Consider the following 18424-nt stretch of genomic DNA (forward strand, 5'->3'; position numbering starts at 1 on the left):
GACATAATATTGAGAATCGGACAGGAAGGAGACGGACACGTCACCTATAAATTTATTCCGCATGAAAGATTGCGAGCGTTCTCACGTAATATTTCAATCATTTGTCAATGATCGAGATTTTCTCGCCACATTTCAGAACGTAGATGACGAATTTCTATGAATAATAGAAAAACGATTTATTAATGAAGATAATCAAACAATACAGTTCACGTCAATATGTTGATACAGTTTTCCGCAGTGTGAGCAATCGTGATGGTGGAACAAACGCGGGAACATGGCATAAATATTTGTAATGTCGCGTCGTCTGCTCTCTCTCTCTCTCTCTCTCTCTCTCTTTTCGCAATTACTCAGGCTGAAGCCATTGTAAAGTGTGGGGATCGTATAAAATATGAAATGAAATTTCATGCCGATCTCTAAGATATACTTAGAGACAAAAGAATCGTTAGCGTTTCAACGAAAATTTTTTGTCCGATGCGAGTCTCTCCCTGTACGAAGACTTCTTTCCCGTTACAGGTCCGCGCCTTTTCTCCCGTGGTATTGGATCTTCGTTCCCTGCACATTTCGTCTCTCTTTTTATTCCTTTATGCGCGACGTTCCAGTTTCTTCCCTCCTTTTGGTTCCCTTCCCTCGTTCTTTGCAACCCTACCTATTCTCTCTTCGCCCTTCCCTCAAACCTCTTGTCAGCCTTTCCCGTTCGTCTGATCCTCTTTCTTCTTCCGCGTGTTCTTCTCGCGTGTTGCTTAACCGGTATTCCATGGTAATCCTTTTGCTATTCGTTCTTTCTCAAGCGGTTAAACAAAGAAATCGCGATAAAAATAATGTAGATTATATTTTTATAATTTTTCACCAACTATGCACATAGTAGTGGTAAATTCGAGAAATTATTAGACAAACGATATTGATCCTAGTATCTACTCTTTGCTCAGTTTTAGAGACATTTGTCGCGTCGATATTTATTAGGTCACATTTAATACATAATTTTATCGTACTGTGGCGAGTAAGCTTGAAAAATTTGACGCCGCGAGCAAACGTAGAGAGAGCCCACAAAGTCTCGGAGATTGCTGCATAATTGCTACGTAATACGCGATTCGAATTACATATAAATTACGCGAGTTATTTCTCGCGATAGGCGATATGATTGCGCAGCCTCTTATCGGCAACGAGGTATCTACATGCAAGAACAAACGCATTCGCGCGAAGGATCGAAGGGAAAACGGCAGCAATTTTATATTTCGCCATGCCCGGCAAAATTCCCGTTTGCGACGGAACGATACAGCAATTACGAGACGCCTGGCATACCGTTGAGAAAGAAATATTTACGCTGCAAGAGAGCGCGACGGTGTGCGCGGAAACGGGAATAAATAGTTCACCAACAATGCCTGGTTCTCGTCCGACTGACAGGCCTACTCTATAAATCGGACCGTTGGAATAATATTTGCCCGTTTCCGCGCATTATTTTCGTCTCGCCGAATCGCAAAGATGTGAGAGAGAGGCGCGCTACCTTCGACAAAGGTGGAAATTATACTTTGTCCACCACGCGAAAAAGACCCACCGGACGCTGTAAATCCATCGCTTAACTTCGTGTATCGGTCGTATTTATTCTTAAAAACGAGATTACGTCGGTTTAGCCCGATACAGGACGCAACAAAAGCTCGGGGCAAAAACTTGAGACTCGGAACGGAATACGGTGGGTATATATAGCTATTGAATTAGTTCTATCGTGCAGCTGAGGACTACACACGCGGTGAAGATAAATTACTTTGTACAGTTAAAGCTGCTGCACGGGAGAATTAAAATTATCGGCTCGATATTACCCTCTCCCCCGACCAGAGAAACCAGTTTTCACACTATGGTATGATCGTAACGTTGCTTTGAAAGTCAGTGTCATTGTAAGCCGATATTTGGGACACCCGATCGTACGACTTGATCGTCGCACGATCTCTTTGAAACATATTACTCCGTTACCTGGTAGTGTAACAGCACTCTCTCATAACACTGATACTCTCGGAACTACGATTCCAAGTTAGAATTGTATTCTTAACGCGTGTCGATGCTTTTTTTTTCGTTCGAATGTACTTACGATCAAATGTTCTCTACTAGGTCCGGAATAATATTGTGGCAGATCGATAATTAATCGAATCGCGCTTAAATCCAGCGTTTATACATTGCATCGGAGCTGACGTTATTTACGCGAAAGCTTCGGTATTAATGCGCCCCAAGATATTCCCGATGACGAAACTCTGCGCTTACTCCGGAGACGTACATCGATACCGCGACGCCTCTTATCACGCGAGGTCGCGATAACGACGCATCACGGCTGAGAAACAATGGACGGTGCGCGACGACGTGTTTCAATATACAAGTTGGAAGGCGCGGCATAAATCCTGGAAGGTTTCCCTACGTAATTGATTTCGTTCATACATTTTAATAGCTCAGTTTGCTCCGATATAAACGAACGGTGCGTCTCTTTTCGCTTCCCTCGATCGCAGTGAGGTGACCACCGAAAAGTACAACACGGTCGTATCTTTTGGAATGGTTTTCGCGAGAGGACTTTCTGCCCTGGAAACAATGACGAAAGAGTGCCGCGCTACGTAACGATCGACAAATTCCAAGTCAAGATGTTTCCCGATTCTGGAATAGTTTCGCGGAGCGCAATAAATTCCTGAAGGATCCACGTCGGCTCGAATCACCGTAGGGAGGAAAATTCCAGCGGTGACGCTGCGGGATCTAGACGTCGGGATCGCACATTTTGGAAATTCGATCCGTTCCTGAATTATTAATCGCGCGTCGAACTTTTCCGTCGTCATTCCCGTGTAAAACACCGAAACTCACGTGCTTGCCCATCCGACAGACTTTCTCCTCCCTCTCATTCTTTAAATCCTCGTGTCCCCTAATTACGTTCTCATCCCCTCCTTTCGCGGCTTTGTAGATTCATGCGTGTGCTTCTTCATTACATGCTCGACGAGATCCGTAATATGTGATAGAAAAATAAGTAAAAAGAAATTACGATCCACCTAAATCTTTCTACGCCCAGTTATATCCTTCACCCACGTATTGCGACAATTTCGCGAAGAAACTCTGCGAGAAATATAATTACTGAATAATAATTAATGATAAAATTATCTTTGTACGATCGATCGCAGTTGTTTGTAACGAGTGAATGGAGTACACAGTCGATGGAGGGAAACCATCTTCTTGCGAAATGCAAACGTTATTTTGTCGTTGCAAGAGAAAGATTATGTTCGCATTGATGAGAACAATGTGCGGAATCGGCCGGCGATCAACAAATTCCGGTGTATCTCCCGGAGAAGAGAGAGAGAGAGAGCGATAAATTCCGGAAGGATCCATCGGATCCATTGTGCTCTCACTTTACTCGCAGAAACTCGATCGGACCGATATTGCACGACCGAGTATTACGCGTATAAAGGTGTACACACGCGCTTTGTATCCCACCCTCTGAGATTCGTGTTTGCATAAATCTTAGGCGGTGGGTATCTATTTGGCGCAGATGCGCGCGTGCGTCGGCGGTATCGTTGCGTGCCGCAATGCGCCGTGGAATAATAATTCATTGTACGGAAGGAAGGAACACGTTGGATGTCGTATTGGGAATTTCTGAATAATTTTTTCAAGGAGTATCAAACGAATGGAATTTCGCCTTGGAGTTACTAATTGATGGGATTAATAGCCACGATCGATTCTCTTAACGTTGCATTTTCGATGCCTCGCGAATTTTTACGCGGCTCGATTTCGCATCGTCGTTCAAGTTTCGTGCGTTGAACAACAATTAATCCGAAAACGTCGTTCAAAAGGGTCGCGCTTCGTAAGGCAATAATGGAGTTTGTAGGTGGATAATTAATTTTCGATAATAGGTATGGATGTGGTTTTATCAATTTGCATGCATTCGTCGCGAAAATGCGAACATTCTCAAAAGTAGCGACTTTTCGAGAACGAGAATTATACAGACGAGACGGAACCGCTTATAACATTCAGCAGTTAATTACAATGGGACGTTGTTAAAGAGATTCGTCGACTCGGAAAGGATGACCTTTTTCTCTTTCTCTACAAGAAGATCGCAAACTGGAGAAACGACGATCGCTCTAATTAATGCAGAAATCCTATCCTTTAGTCGAATACGCATTTGTTGTGATGGCGTGGAATTAGTTTCATACAAGTAATGAGCGTAATGAAATTTTATCGCGTATGTTTGTGTAGGTAAAGGGTTGCAAAGGTAATTAACGCAAATGAAATTTGCGGGTGTAACATAGGGCAAGAGGTTGCTTTAAAGAGCACGACAACGGATGGACAACTGCGTGATGGATGAATCGCAATTACGTGGGCGTGGAAAGAAGAAAGGAAATGGATTTGAGAGTGACGAATAGAGGGAGCGAAATTGTATAGCAGGGAGAAGAAGGAAAGGAGAAAACGTCAGTCGTGCAAGGAAACATCGTAATAAAGACGGTAAGGAAGAGCGCGACTGTTTAAAGGGACTATATAAACACACGTCAAACTCGTGTTGTTGTCTCTACTGTCACGGTATATTATCCATTAATACGAGCATAACACCCGAGTACGATAATAAATTCATTCATTAATATATGTAGTGCACAATTATAGAGCGAATAATTGTATTATAATTATGCATAATTATCTCGAAACTTCATCGTTTATATGTTCGGAGCAATCCATTTTACGCTTCTCTCGTGTGATCGGGCATTTTTTTTTTGATAAAACAAGTGTTTCGCCGGAGATGGAAAGAGGAAATATGATTGGTATGATAAACAAAACGTTTACGTCACGAGGTCATATTAAATCTCACCGAGTCTAATAAAAACATTGCAAGTCGGTATTTAATCTGCTGTGTGAGCGAGGTGGTTAGCTCGTACGTCGGGCAAAAGTAATTTTCTATAGCAAACTGTGTTATACATACAACTCGACATTTTTGTTATTACAAAATACAACGTCGCGGAAAACGCGCATTCCGCGGGAAAACAGAATTTTATTGGTGCATACGAGAGAAGATTAAAAGTCTGTATTTTCTAGGGGAATTGCGGCCGTAAGGATAAGTGAGTTCCAAAATAACACGTAGCAAATTTCGCGGTCTCATTTACATGCGACTGCAACGCGAAACTTCATACTCCAGAGTGATAATCATGATGTATGGCGCTGTAGTAGCATTACCACACATTACGTTGATAAATTTCAACCGTGCTTTTTACTTTACATTATCCGTGGACACTGCCAAGATTGATGTTGCGAGCACCCGGTAAAGAGAGAGAGAGAGAGAGAGCCCCTCGCTGAATGTTATCAGTTATTACCGTCGCTCTTCCAGCTGCCGTTATTGCGTTACATTAAAAGCGTCACGCCGTTAAATCCAAATCTCGGACGAAAGAGCGATTAAAAGTCCGAGAAAAATTGATGGCTGCCTCGACGGGGTCGTTGCTCCTCCGATCACCTCTGACCTCAAAATCGCGACGCCCTTTTCTAGTTTCGACCCATTAACCGAACGGTGCCGTCCAACTATTTCGTTTTTACGCACCGAGAGAACCACGCTCGTCGTGCCATGAATCCCCCCGCTCAGTGTTTTCGCTTGAACCGTTTGAATGACGACATTATTTGTCCGAATTAAAAATACAGGATGAGAAAATCTCGCTCTTTTCGTGTGAAAATTTGAATCGCACCTTCTTTCGATAGACGCTTCTGTTTTTCAGTAATCAGTTTTGACGTTTTCATCTAGAACGTTCTCCTCTTGCAATGAGAAATAAAGTTCCTCTCTTATTCGCTCGAGCGCACCTAAATTCACGTATAGTATGGTGCACCTGGCCATAACGCTCGGCGATCTCGAAGGAGAGAAGAGGATCGTAGATCCACCGCCATTTTTGATAGATCGTTGTATCAGCGCGAGTATTCGTGCCCATCTACGAGAGCTGAAGTTATTAGTTGCCACGGCGATCCGTAAGTGATCGATTATTTCTCTCATCGTCTTGCTCTTACTTTGCGAGAGAGCCTTTTAAACTTTGCACTTTACATCGCTTCATTAACTTTCTAACCATGTTTGGTTGGAGTATACATTATATATACTGGATGAACGAAGACTTTATTAATATATATATTTTTTTTCATGATATTATCACGCGAGATATTGCCAAGTTCAGAAATTCCAACTCAAGGTTGAAAATTGTTCAAACGGAATGTGGTGCGTTTAGACGCCTTTGTGCGACTTGCCTGCCCGCTTGCATTCCTACCTGCATAGATCGATTACTGCGCTCTCCACACTGCGCTCGGGTTTCAGGAAAAATCGGGCCGCGCAAAGTACCGGTAAACTTGACCCACTCTGGAAATACCCGTCCCCTTGCTTCTAATAACCTACCCGAAGGAAATTCCTGTTTCACGCGAACGTCAACCGCCTGTCCGTCGCCGATAGCCGTGGCGACAAAAAGAGGTATACCCCGGCCCATAAATTCTCGCCTAATGATTCCGGGCTGAGAGAATACTTTGCCGGTGCGGCGCGAGTGAAATAAAGGTCACTGCTTCGGTCGCTAATCGATTATTGAGGAAGAATCTGATGCTTCGAGATGGAATACCGAAGGAAGAGATGCGATGATTAATGTCAAACTAGTTTTCAATTCAAATGCCTTTGTAACAACTTGAATAATTTCGCACGTACATTATCGACGGAACAAAACATTCGATCGATTCTACCGCGCGTCGTAAATTAATTTCCTTAACTCGAAACGGCAAGTACGTTTGAAGGATTGGGACAGTTTAATATCCGCGAATGATTTTTCGAAAGCTTTTAAAATACGCGGGAGATTTTTCTATCGATATGCCGCCACGAGCGGGTTAGAATAAATGTGATCGCCGCGCGAGAGGAAAAGACTTCTCCCGGAGAGAAACGCGGAAAGGGCTTTTATTTTTATTGCGATCTGCGGGGAAGAAGCTCCGAGTGGAGAAAACCGACGGATGCGGGAAGTGCCACTGACAGCTTCGAAATACTTTACAACGTCCAAGTGGTCCATGCGTTAAGAACACGCGCGGGAGAAAATATCGCGCAGCCGCGTTATAAAAATAGAGAGGCCCGCTTTTAATCCTTTCGAGACACATCTTGAAGCGTACTGTTGGCATGTGGGTTAACACCGCCGAAAGGGTTCGAGCGATTGATTTTATCGAAAGTTATGTACTCCCTAATACTTTCCTCGCGTATAAATTCGCTTGATCCAATCTTCTGGAAGTAATGTCTTCTGCTGAGAAAGTTTTATTCTTCAGACAGAGAAACACTCTTCTTTCAAGTTTTTCTTCGTGTGTAAACTTGTTATGTTAAAAATTATATAATTGTCATAGAGACGATATAAAGAAGCACCGTTGAAGGAGGAAGATTTTAATCCACTCGGAAACAGAAATTATGTTTTAATGTAAGATTTATTCTCTCTGTCGTTTGACAGCTGCGATCTAGAATTCGCGATTGAAATTGTCACGTCGGACATACCTTTTTGCCTTACAGGCTCTCGTAAGATTCAGCCGGTCCACGCTCTGGCCGGTTGATCACAGGGATCTTCAAAAAGTTTCCGCTAAGAGGCGCTCGTTAAAGGGGCTCGCAGTGTCTGATAAAAATTTCAATTTATACGCAAAAAAGTCCTCGAAACTTAGATGAAGAAAGTTCATAACTGCCCATTAGCTCGTTTGCCGTGGCTGCGACAGCAACGTCGTCTCGACGCCGCATCGCTACGGCCCGCTTTTTTTCCCCCTTTCTCCGCGCGAAACCTCCCTTTTCCTCACAAGTAATAAAAGGCGGCGTTTCACGGATGGATTGGTGAATTTATAATTATAGGTATCGCGTCGGGATTCACCCAAACGGCGTTCCGATGATTAGCGGCGCTGGCACGTCCCGCTGAAACGATATTTTTTCAATCATCGAGCTTGTTTAGCGAGGCAACTTTTTAATATTTATTTCTCTTCGCGCTCTATTGTGTATTTTACAAATATGTTTTTAATCATGTACATATATCGCTTTTGTTCTACTAATGGCCGGTTAAATAAAACATCAAAAATGTATTCGCAAAAATGTTTTCTAAATCAGCGAGGCAGCGGAATCATAAAATATGTTAATATATTATGTTGCTTCCGATCACTTAATTTATACGGTCCGTTATACAAATGTATAATTTAACTGGAATATATCTCACACTTTTACGCACATTGTGTGTAGGATTTCTCGCTTTTGATCAGTTCGCCGCTGCGGTAATTAGCGAGGAACTTTCCAGTTTATTAATAATTTGGGACCTTACTCGAATTTCGGTGGCGGATCCTTTCTTTGTCGAGAAGGCTCGATCGATCAGACTAATTAACGTGCGTTTAAATTTATCTATCGACGGCACGTCGCAGCAATTAATTACTTATTTAATTAACCGACGATGTTTCCGCAGTAACACGTAGAGATGGATCGAGCGAGAATGTTTAACGTTTGTTGAATATTCGAAAGTGATCGATCGTGTTTGAAGGCTTCGCACCTGGTTATCGCGACCGCGATTACCGAAATAATTAATGGCGAGTTACATCGTAATTTATTATGCGCGCTATCTCGTTCCGCGATTCATACGTACTTTTTGACAAAATTATTGTGTTTTACCGTGCATTTCCGCGGAAAAGCACGCGCGCCATTAAACGCAAAGCCGCACACGTATTCGTTTCATTATAGGAAATATGATTAATGAATCTCGTCGCGCGAAGTGATGTTAACGCGCTCGCTCTGAAACATATTCGCTCGTTAAAATCCGAAGAGAATCGTACGAGCTTACTGCTTCGAGTTACGTAATTACGTTACGATATATATTATCATTTTCAGCGAAAAAATTCAGTCAGGCGAATATTTCGAACGGTGATTAACCCTTGGGAGCGAAAGACGAAATAATATAAAATTTCACTCGCTAACGTTTCATATAAATGCAATTTAAATAAACGCTTCAATTAAATGCAGCTTTACCAAAGCTCGTTAGAAATGAGAGAGAGAGAGAGAGAGAGAGCTCCCTCAAAAGTTGATGAATTTCAAGATAAATGAAAAGGTTACGTATTGTGTCTCATGTATTCGGTCGCCGTAGGGTAGAGACTTTAGCAAAACTATGTATATTTCGATACGCGAATGTTAGAAAATTGTGCAAAATGCACAATTTCGCTGAGGGAGGACCGTGTCTGAATTGCTCTGTACAGGAATCTGTATAGGAAGGTGCAAGAGACCTGGCATACCGTGCGTTGCTTAAATAACAGTCTCAAAGATGCTTTGTACGCGTTCTCTGCATTTGAAGGGTTAATAGCAGCGAATTACAGCGCGTGCTTTATTACCGTTATGATGAAATTTATTCTTTTAGCATCTTGAACGAGATATTCGGACAAAAAAAAGAGCAACGATGAGCGATTTATATCACTCATCGTTGGTACTAGAATCCGTTCGTGGAGGCTCCTCCGCGTAAGAAATTTTTTGCTACAAACAATTTTCGGAATAGAAATATTCCCCTAGAAATACATTCTCCTCTCTTTCTCTGCGATGGAGAAAAGATTTGCCTATATTTTGTGCATGCCAAGAGTGCATTAATACACACTTCTCTTCGCGCACAATGTGTTAACAAACGCAGCAGCGAATGTGTTGGCGATTCGCGCAGGAGAACGATATTATCCTATACGCGAATATTCGGTGGAAAAGCACGCCAGGCTACGACGCGGTTATGTCCCCGTAATCAGTGCAAAACGCGAGTTAATTCTGGACGTGTTCTATTAAACCAAACGCGCCTCTCTGCGTGAATTAACCCTTGGCACATTGAATGCCGCATTCATTACGCTTCATTTTTCAGACTAAACACACATACAGGGTAAATGCATTCTTTTTTTCAAACGATTCATGAAAAGCGAAGAAAGAGAAAACTGATCAAGGAGACACGATGTTTTGTAATCGTCTTTGCGAAAACACTTACATACCCCCCTCGATATAATTGAATACATTTATTGCAAAGAGGCGCGTATAGATTGTCTCTCCGACGTCTGGTTTTAAGGATTAAATTCGCGCCGACTGTATGCCGCGATTCATCGCGCGACCTTCGGAGCCTTTTTAAAGCGCACAAAGTGGGTCATTGTCTTTAAGCGAGCAACCGGCACGAAAACTAGATTCCTTCGGGTCTTCTACATCTCGGTGAGAAATAACAGGAAACAACCTGGAGGACGTGTCCGCTCGAAGAATAGGTTACGGCAGATTTACACCGGCGACTTTGTCATTTCGTACGAGAAAAGTTAAAAATGTTTCTCCGAGAGCAAGAATAATTGTCCGACAAGTAACACGAATTGTTCACAAAGCACAATCTGCCAAATTGCATACAATAGCTCGAGCGATTTTTTCCAATTTTTCGTGATGCGCCTAAAAAGCGCCCTGAAAGAGAGGCGATTTTGAGTCTTCGACATGTCCAACAAGGCAGAAATCTCATTGATAAATCTAACCATCTTTCCGTTTGGTAAGATCGTTATTTCTCGATCGAAACCTCATTCCGAAACGGGACGCCCGCGAATTGGCATCCGTGGTGCAAAATTCAGTGTCGCTCTTTTCGCGTGCAGTCTAATTCTTTGTCGTACTCTGATGTTCGCCTACTCGATCAATTTTACAATGAAAAGGGTTCTAATGCAAAATCGGCTTATCGTATTTGAAGGGGTAATGATTCTCTCCCGCTCTTTTTTTTTTACTTTTTTTACTTTTTTACCGACTGGGTGCGCTCTTAGACTGCCGAGAGGGAGAAAGAGAAAGAGAGAGAGAGAGAGAGTCCCGATCGGCTTAACGTGTTTCTCTCGGGTGTTAAACGGCTCCTCTTCAACGCTAACTTGGGGTAAAGCGATAGTTTCCGAAAGCATCGGTGCATTATTCCGCGAAACAAAGCGGATCTCTGTGTCTTTTTTTTATCGCGCGGAATAATGTCGTTCGGAGTATCCGATTCGTAACGTGGCCGAGATTACACCGAGAGTTGAGAAAAAAATTAAGGCGAAAATAAATACACACGCGGGACTAATACCCGCGTATTAATGCGAGAGAGTTCAATTAACAAGGGGAAATATTTGCAGTAACGGCGTAACAGTAATTCGTTTAGTGGAGTGATTACACAACAGACTCTTTGTACTGAGCGACAATATGATGTTTTAGCGACGCAACGTGCCGACGAAATTGAGATACCGTCGATAATGACAATAAGCAGCTTTACGGGTAACAGCCGTCGCCGAATTCAGTAAGGTATCGTTAGTTTTGGTCACGCAGTCGAATAAAATCGTATATCTTAAACATTGACTTTTGAATGTCAACATCTTGCAAATACCAACGGTCGTTGGGGAAGAGGCGACGTGAACACACCTTTTTTCAGATAAGAATCTTTATTATTATCTTTATTATTCCGCATACTTTCACTCGTGGATTTTTAACTTTTACCATCGCGTCCCTTTAATGGAGTTTTATTCATTTGTAACATACATGAAATATCACGTTCACAATAGCAGCAGGAAATGCATGCAAACGAGAGCACAGACGTTCGTCGTCTCTTCTTAACCCCCTTTTCTTTTTTTTTGTTTAATTTCTTTTTTTTCTCACGGCGGAAGAAGAGAACGCCCTTGGAAAAACGGCGCTCCGGACGACTGCCAAGATCGCTTCCGACTCGCGCCAGCGAGGCGTCATAAGAATACTAAATGTAGCACCGACATGAGCGAGCGCAGGGGCATTTTTCGTAGGGTCCCCGCACCAAGAGTACACCATATTTTTCGCCTCACCTTCCAGCTTCTGACTCCCACTTCCGTGGAAAATACATACGTTCTTTTATCGCGCCGACGCTAGTAACCGCTCTTAATTTCCTCGGTGACGGCGGTCGGAGACTTTCCTAGAGGTAAACCGTCGTCTTCTCACCTCGATCGGGCTTAACTATTTTCACCGCGTCCCCGCCCTTCGTATCTCGTTTTTCCATTTTATTTTCCTCTATGCCTCCCCCCCTCTCGAGAACACNCTCTGTATTTTCTCGCGTGTTCCACACGCGCTGTATTTGTTTTATATCTGTATGTAACTTCCGTACTCGGCGCATTCGCAAATAAATGGTCTCCACCGATATATTACACGCTTTCGCGCCCGCTACAGCTCGGCGTATCGGAGAACGATGCGTCCCTTTTATCGTAAGGTATATTACGGCAACACCGTCCTCTGGATCGTGATAAGATTTATAAATAGTGCTTATAAGTTTCCGACGATCCTCTCGGAAATAGTCAAAGCGGAGTGCGCTGTGTAAAAATTGATTGAAAACGGTCCAATTAAGGCGGTAATAAGGAAGAAGACGTAGTGTGTAGCGTATGATCTGATAAATCTGCGCAATCGCGTGAAAATCGCACTTTGAAATTTAGGACGATTAGGAGATAAGGAGTTGAGTGGTTTTTATCTGCGCACGTACTAATGTTTCATCAGGCGTGTATTCGAGGATGTTTCCCCCCTCCCCCCCTTTTTTTTTAATGATAAACGTAGCACGTATATTCCGATTCCAATGAATCCATAAACTGCGTAGAAGTAATAATAAATCTGTGCAATTGAAACGCTTCCATTCCATTATTATCCCCTGAACGGCCTTGGATTCGCACCATAGTAGTAACGAAAGCGACTGTGGAACGCGTCGAATCGTCTGCAAAAGATTAATATCGCGTCTAAGTCGCGTACGTAAAAAAAAGACACTACGCAAAACGACCGACAATGCTCAGGAAGGGTATTAGATAATAATTACCGGATCCCTCTAGTGAATGATTAAGTCGAACCTCGAAGGTAGTCACGGTTGTTCTATAAGCTAATTTTTAGTCGGCAAATATAAAAATGAAAACAATTATGGAAAATGTAATTTATTCCTTTCTCAGGTCGTATGTGGAACGAGCACTGCGTGCGTAGGTTTTCAAAACTCTGCGTTAACGATTATAAAGGAGTATATGCTTACGACTTGAATATATAAAAAGAAAATATCTAACACGACAACCTCACACGTTTGGTGGTTTCGTAATCTCTCCGTCATTACGCACGTAGATGTAGAACTCCATTCTAGAGGTGTTTCTAGAACTTCTCGAGTTCAGACATTGTATTTGATATTTAGCGCAACGTTTATAGTAGAGAGTCGCCGAACGCGCGAACGAGTAAAATTCGAAAACACGTTTTAACGGCCAATGCGTGAAGTCGAGTTAAAAAAAAATTGCTCCGCTATGGTGACCCCCGGGTCAGGTTTAATCCCCGAGTAATGCTTATAGCTACTATATTTATTCCCATATGGCGCGAAATTCTATTACCTCACGCGGCATCATTCGTTGTGGGCGAGCTGCTCGACACATTGCCCGGAGCGAAAATCTCATCGATAAATCTCTTCGTCTTCTCTATTCGCTCAGCAGGACAACCATTTTTCGATCGAAGCTGCGTCTGACGAGAAATGGGATAAGTCCGGTCAATAGTGCATTAATATCGCGGTGAAGGGCCGTGGAAATGACAGAGTTGCCGTGATGTCGATCGAAGGCTCATTTTCGTTTCTCCTCGAGACGGGAATTCGCTTGTACATGACGATGAGAGGGTCTCTCATTGAGACTCCTCTCGAGTAACCGTTATATACGGATTCGAAAAAAGAAAAGCAATTAATCTACCTTGAGCTACAGTGAAACTGTGTTAGAAACGTCGAGTGATCGACTACGTCGATCCGGCGAGACTTGGTAGTAAAGTTTTCCAAATGAAATTTCCCATAACGAAAGCATACGTAAAACACGCGATATGTCTCTCTCGTAGTTACGCGACCGACGTCATTCCCGCGTGCAAAAGCGCAATTTGCGAAACGTTATTTTGGCGATATTTCTCTCCGAATCGTAACGCATTCCGTTCCGCTCGCATATGCGCGCGATATAAAATATTTCGGCGGACAGACGGACGCTGTCGCTCGCTTCTGTAAGCGCGCGTCTTCATATGTTCACGCGCCCGAATAAATTCACGTACTCGCTGTGATACGGCGCGTTTATTCCCGGTACGTTCGAAATATGGGACGTTATCTCCGGTATTCCGTTGCAGCCGGGGGCGTGGATTTATGCCGCGGCGAAGAGATCCTTTCGGACGTAAAGGTCGAGACGCGTGTTTCGCCTCCTCACCTTTCGACGTATCGCTTCTCTCACTGTTCGCTACTTGTATAAGCGCCGAGATTAGAAAGTCTCTTGATTTTTCGCATTTTTCCGAACGCAAGTTACCTTCTCTCGTCGTTCCCTTCGTTAGAGAACGATATGTTTAGCGTTACAAATGGCGACAATGGGACAAATACTTCTTTATTATGACAATGAGGTAAAAAGTGTAATTGAACCCACGGGGTAACTAAGAACCGCTTTCAGTACCTGTAAGAGAGAGAAAGTATTTAATTCCTCCTTATCTCGGCAACCTTTTCCCTGATCAAAAAGGAAAGAGATTTTCGCGGAAGTAATTACTCAACAGTATTCTCCGACAAATGGAAATGTTTTAAATCCTCGCGAAGAAACGAGCGAAATGACGGCTTGTGTCAAGAAGATATCAATTAAATAATATTCCAGTCTTAATACTAATCTCTTCTTTTTTCATTTTAACATATTCCGCAGACAGACGTCATTAACGCTCTTGTATCCTTTCAATAACGCGAATACTGCAACGTCGTCTCTACGGCACGGTCACACCGAGTTGTTATCGACCAGCGTGTCGAAAATCTCGCCATGTATATAATCTTTTTTTTTCCCTACTTGAACGAGCAAAATTGAGGGATCGCAACGCACGCGCAACGGTCGTGGGCGAGAGATTGCGCGGCGGTTTCTTCGGAAATCGTACTTTCGAGTGATTTCGTTACCTCCTTACGCCGTAACGGTATTTCATCTCTCCTCTCTTCCTCCAGTCGGCGAATACGCCTCATTCGGGCTGCCGAGCACGCGTCTGTACACAAAACGCGCGCTTTTATCTTCCGCCGCGTCGCGAATCTACGTGAGAGTATCAACGTCTCCGCGCGATGTTCCTTCCGCGAGACAAACGTGAAAAGAGACTGCCATTGTTGCGTTTCAAAGAGCGGCCCCTGCAAATTTAATCATCCGTAAATCATCGCTACCGAGAAAGAGGGATTTCTCAAAGTGAAACGTATCTCTCGCCTACCCGCATATTATTATCATTATTTTATCGTCCATTCACGTATACTTTTGACACGAAAATCGATCATTTTTTTGAGAAAGTTCTCACCTATGCGCATTCCTACATGCAATTGGGTGATCGTACCTGGGCAATATTTCGTTGCATGCGCAAATTAAATTACGTGTTAATAATCGCTGCTCCCTTTTCTTTCCGTTTATGCCCACGGTCACGTTTCGCAGAAAGCGTAGCGACTAAGAAATGCAAGCCACGTCGGGTCGACGGTGAACCTAGGTGCCAATTACGCAGCAGGCTTTTACTCGTCGATCTTTAGGTGCTACTTTTATTTGCTCGTCGCTGTGAATTTGCGATAAATTGAGGCGCCGTGCTCTCACAAAAGTAACGGCGACGACGAAATTAGCGTGATCCTGTTGAAAATATTTCTCGTAAGAATTTTCCTTTCAAGCGTCCGATTGAAATAGTTTGACCGAGTTGCTTTTTGAGCGTGAGTTACGCGCCGAGAATATTTTTAATCCGCGACAGTAGAATCTATTTTTCGGGGGAAAAAAATTGTCTCCAACAAAATTACGTACGCTGCCTCCGTATTTCATACAATATTTCTGGCTCCTCCGCACGTTTTACGCGAACAATGCCGTTGCACGCACCTTTCTGCCTCGATGCGGGCGAGTTTCTCCATTTTTTCGTGATTTTGTTGTTAACATATTCGCGGAAACGTTTTCTTTCATGAAAGAGATAAAAACGCCGGAAGAAACGCGAAATTTCAAGGAAAGGAAGTGCAAGGCGAGAATTCAAGCCTCTTTCTGCACGAGCCGATATTTCCATACGATCGTTCTTTCCTTAGAATGCACCTGAAAAATACTTTCTTCTTCGAGGAAAGATTGAAACATTTCGCTCGGTGGTGTCAATTCCGTGACAAGGTCAAATTAATCGATGAAACGATGTTTGTTTGTGCGACAGAAAATGACCTTCTCCACCGAAAACTGTGAAAACGTGTCAATCAATCAATGTGAATGAGAAACGGACAATGAAAAATATATGCATTGCCAATGAAATGGAACGTCCAGTGCGTCGCGAAACTTGGATCGACAAAAGTTGTAGGAATAAAACTCGAAAATGAACGATATAAACTCGCCGAGGAAACGTTACTTTTGGCTGTAAGTTAAGAACGACGCGTGTATATTCGGAAGTTAATATCGCGTTCAACCGCCGCAAGAGGGGAGACTCCACTTCGCCACGCTTTATTTTCCCAAGCCGAGAGCTTACGAGGTCTACATCGTCGTATAACCGCCTATGGCCCACCGCGAAAGAGAACGAAATGTTTACTCTGAAAATATCCGTGTGTGTGCACGTGTGTGTTGAACGATAGCGTCAGGTGCTCGATTGTGGCTCCGTGATTCTCCAACCCTTTCTAATCTTCTTTCTTAAACGAATCCCACCACTAAGTACGTTTACATCTTTTTTACATCTTTCTCCTCTCCCCTTCTTACTTTGCGCGCATTTCTACAATTCGGGAAATATTATTTCCGATATTCTTATTTTATAACCAGACACGTACGATGCTTCCCTTTTAAAATAAATTTTCAAAGTCTGGCAGATTTCTCCCGCGGGATAAACTGAATAGAATATTCTATCTGGAAGAGCCATTGTGGTGCGGTTTCGCGGTAGCGTGGCGAATCTTCAAATGTTAAATATATGTATTTTGTAGAAGAATACCTAGAAGAAACCGGTAAAACATTGAATTAAAAGATGTCGCATTAATCTGAACTTTGTCAAGTTGAGCATTTACTTTTCACAGCGACATTTCTTCTCGCAGATTAAAATGTCAACGTGTTCAATATTTCAGCAGTCAAATTACTAATGATCGAGCGATTCCCCTGTATTATTGTGAAAATATAGTGATTATAGAAAGACGTCGCTTCGCCATCGGCAATTACTAATTCTAGAAAATGAGTTTCTTCACTGCTATATAATTTGCCGCGAGGATACCAAAAATTGTCGAGCGCACGAAGGATTAATTAAAGTGTGAGTCGGTAAGCAAATTCCTGGGGTTAATTAATGTGTGGTGGATCCGTCGTATATGAGCGCCATTATAACGAATTCAAAAGCCGCCGTTATTCGACTTTATTAATAAATTAATATGGATTAATCGACATGTATTCAGTATCATTAATCGCCCACAAAGGGATGATTATTAAATGTCGTCTGCACAAATGCGACGAGTCGAGCACACGGAATTAGGCATCGAACAGCCGCGCGAAAGCCTCCGACTTGCTAAACGAATAACGGGAAAATTTGGAAATCCAACAATGCGGAATAGTACGCCGGGGAATGGTAAATACGGCGAGAGAGAGAGAGAGAGGGAGAATTTAGCTCTCGGGAAACTATGAAAAAGCGTTTAGGAGAATGGGCGCAATAGGGTACCGCTCAACTTGGCCAATTGCCGTGAAATCGCACCGTTCGGAAGCGCGATCAAAGCTCTATCCGCGCAACTCTTGTCAGAGATGATATAATCGCGTCGATTCTCCGCGGAATAGTTGAGCGAGTGTTCCGCGACTGTAATCGGAATCTATCTACACTACTGCTAGTTTCCTTTCTATCAGCATATTTTCATTAATTTTACGGTGCATCCATATTCACTTATTATGCGTATTTTTCAAAAGCGCACTCGTCGCATAATGAGTTTGTATAAATGGAGCTTGAAACGTATTGTAAACAAGTTTAAAATTCGCTAGCGAATAGCGGATTCAAATGTTAGCGGAGGATGGATGACTCTTTTAAAGCGGGCGCGATGAAACGCGTCCCTTCATCCGATCGAGTATAATGTTCCATATAAATGTTACGACGGTGTTATTTTCTTCTTTTTACAGCGAAACGTTTGAATTTTTGGCATATTTTGTAAATATCTCATCAAATATAAGGCCGATTAAAAAGTTAATCATTCCGATAAATTGTTCATTGCACGCGCTCGCAAAATTTCACAATCAGTAAACAACAAGTTTTTATTACGGAATTGTCGCGAAATAAACTGTTTGATACTCAACGCTGCGACACACAATATCGCAATTTTTCCCGGCGTGAAATTAATTGAACCGACTGTTTCTTCGTTGTCCACGCGTGACACTACGCAGATCATTCGTCGTATTTTTCCTTTTGCAATTTAACAAATCGAAGTGTTTCGCGCGTTTATCAGTGGCGAGGGTTAACAGTCGCGAACGTGCGACAAACCGTGGCGAAAAAAATATTTGGGCAGACACTAGGTGAGAA

The 18424-nt window shown here is 42.8% G+C and overlaps 1 protein-coding gene across 7 annotated transcripts in view; it reads left to right on the forward strand.

Moving 5' to 3' along the window:
• The window catches only part of LOC106750641 (leucine-rich repeat protein soc-2 homolog), a 44788-nt gene that overhangs the window by 17473 nt on the left and 8891 nt on the right, over positions 1-18424 (forward strand). Inside the window, exon 2 of one of the 7 annotated variants that reach the window (XM_014631127.1) lies at positions 4266-4458. The exons of the other annotated variants lie outside the window; for them this stretch is intronic. The gene's annotated coding sequence lies outside the window, so the exon portion shown is untranslated. The remainder of the gene's footprint in view (positions 1-4265; positions 4459-18424) is intronic. 7 annotated transcript variants of the gene reach the window in all.

The sequence above is a fragment of the Dinoponera quadriceps genome, unplaced genomic scaffold (genome assembly GCF_001313825.1).
Source record: "Dinoponera quadriceps isolate SergipeBrazil2010 unplaced genomic scaffold, ASM131382v1 scaffold5685, whole genome shotgun sequence".
Lineage (NCBI taxonomy): Eukaryota > Metazoa > Arthropoda > Insecta > Hymenoptera > Formicidae > Dinoponera > Dinoponera quadriceps.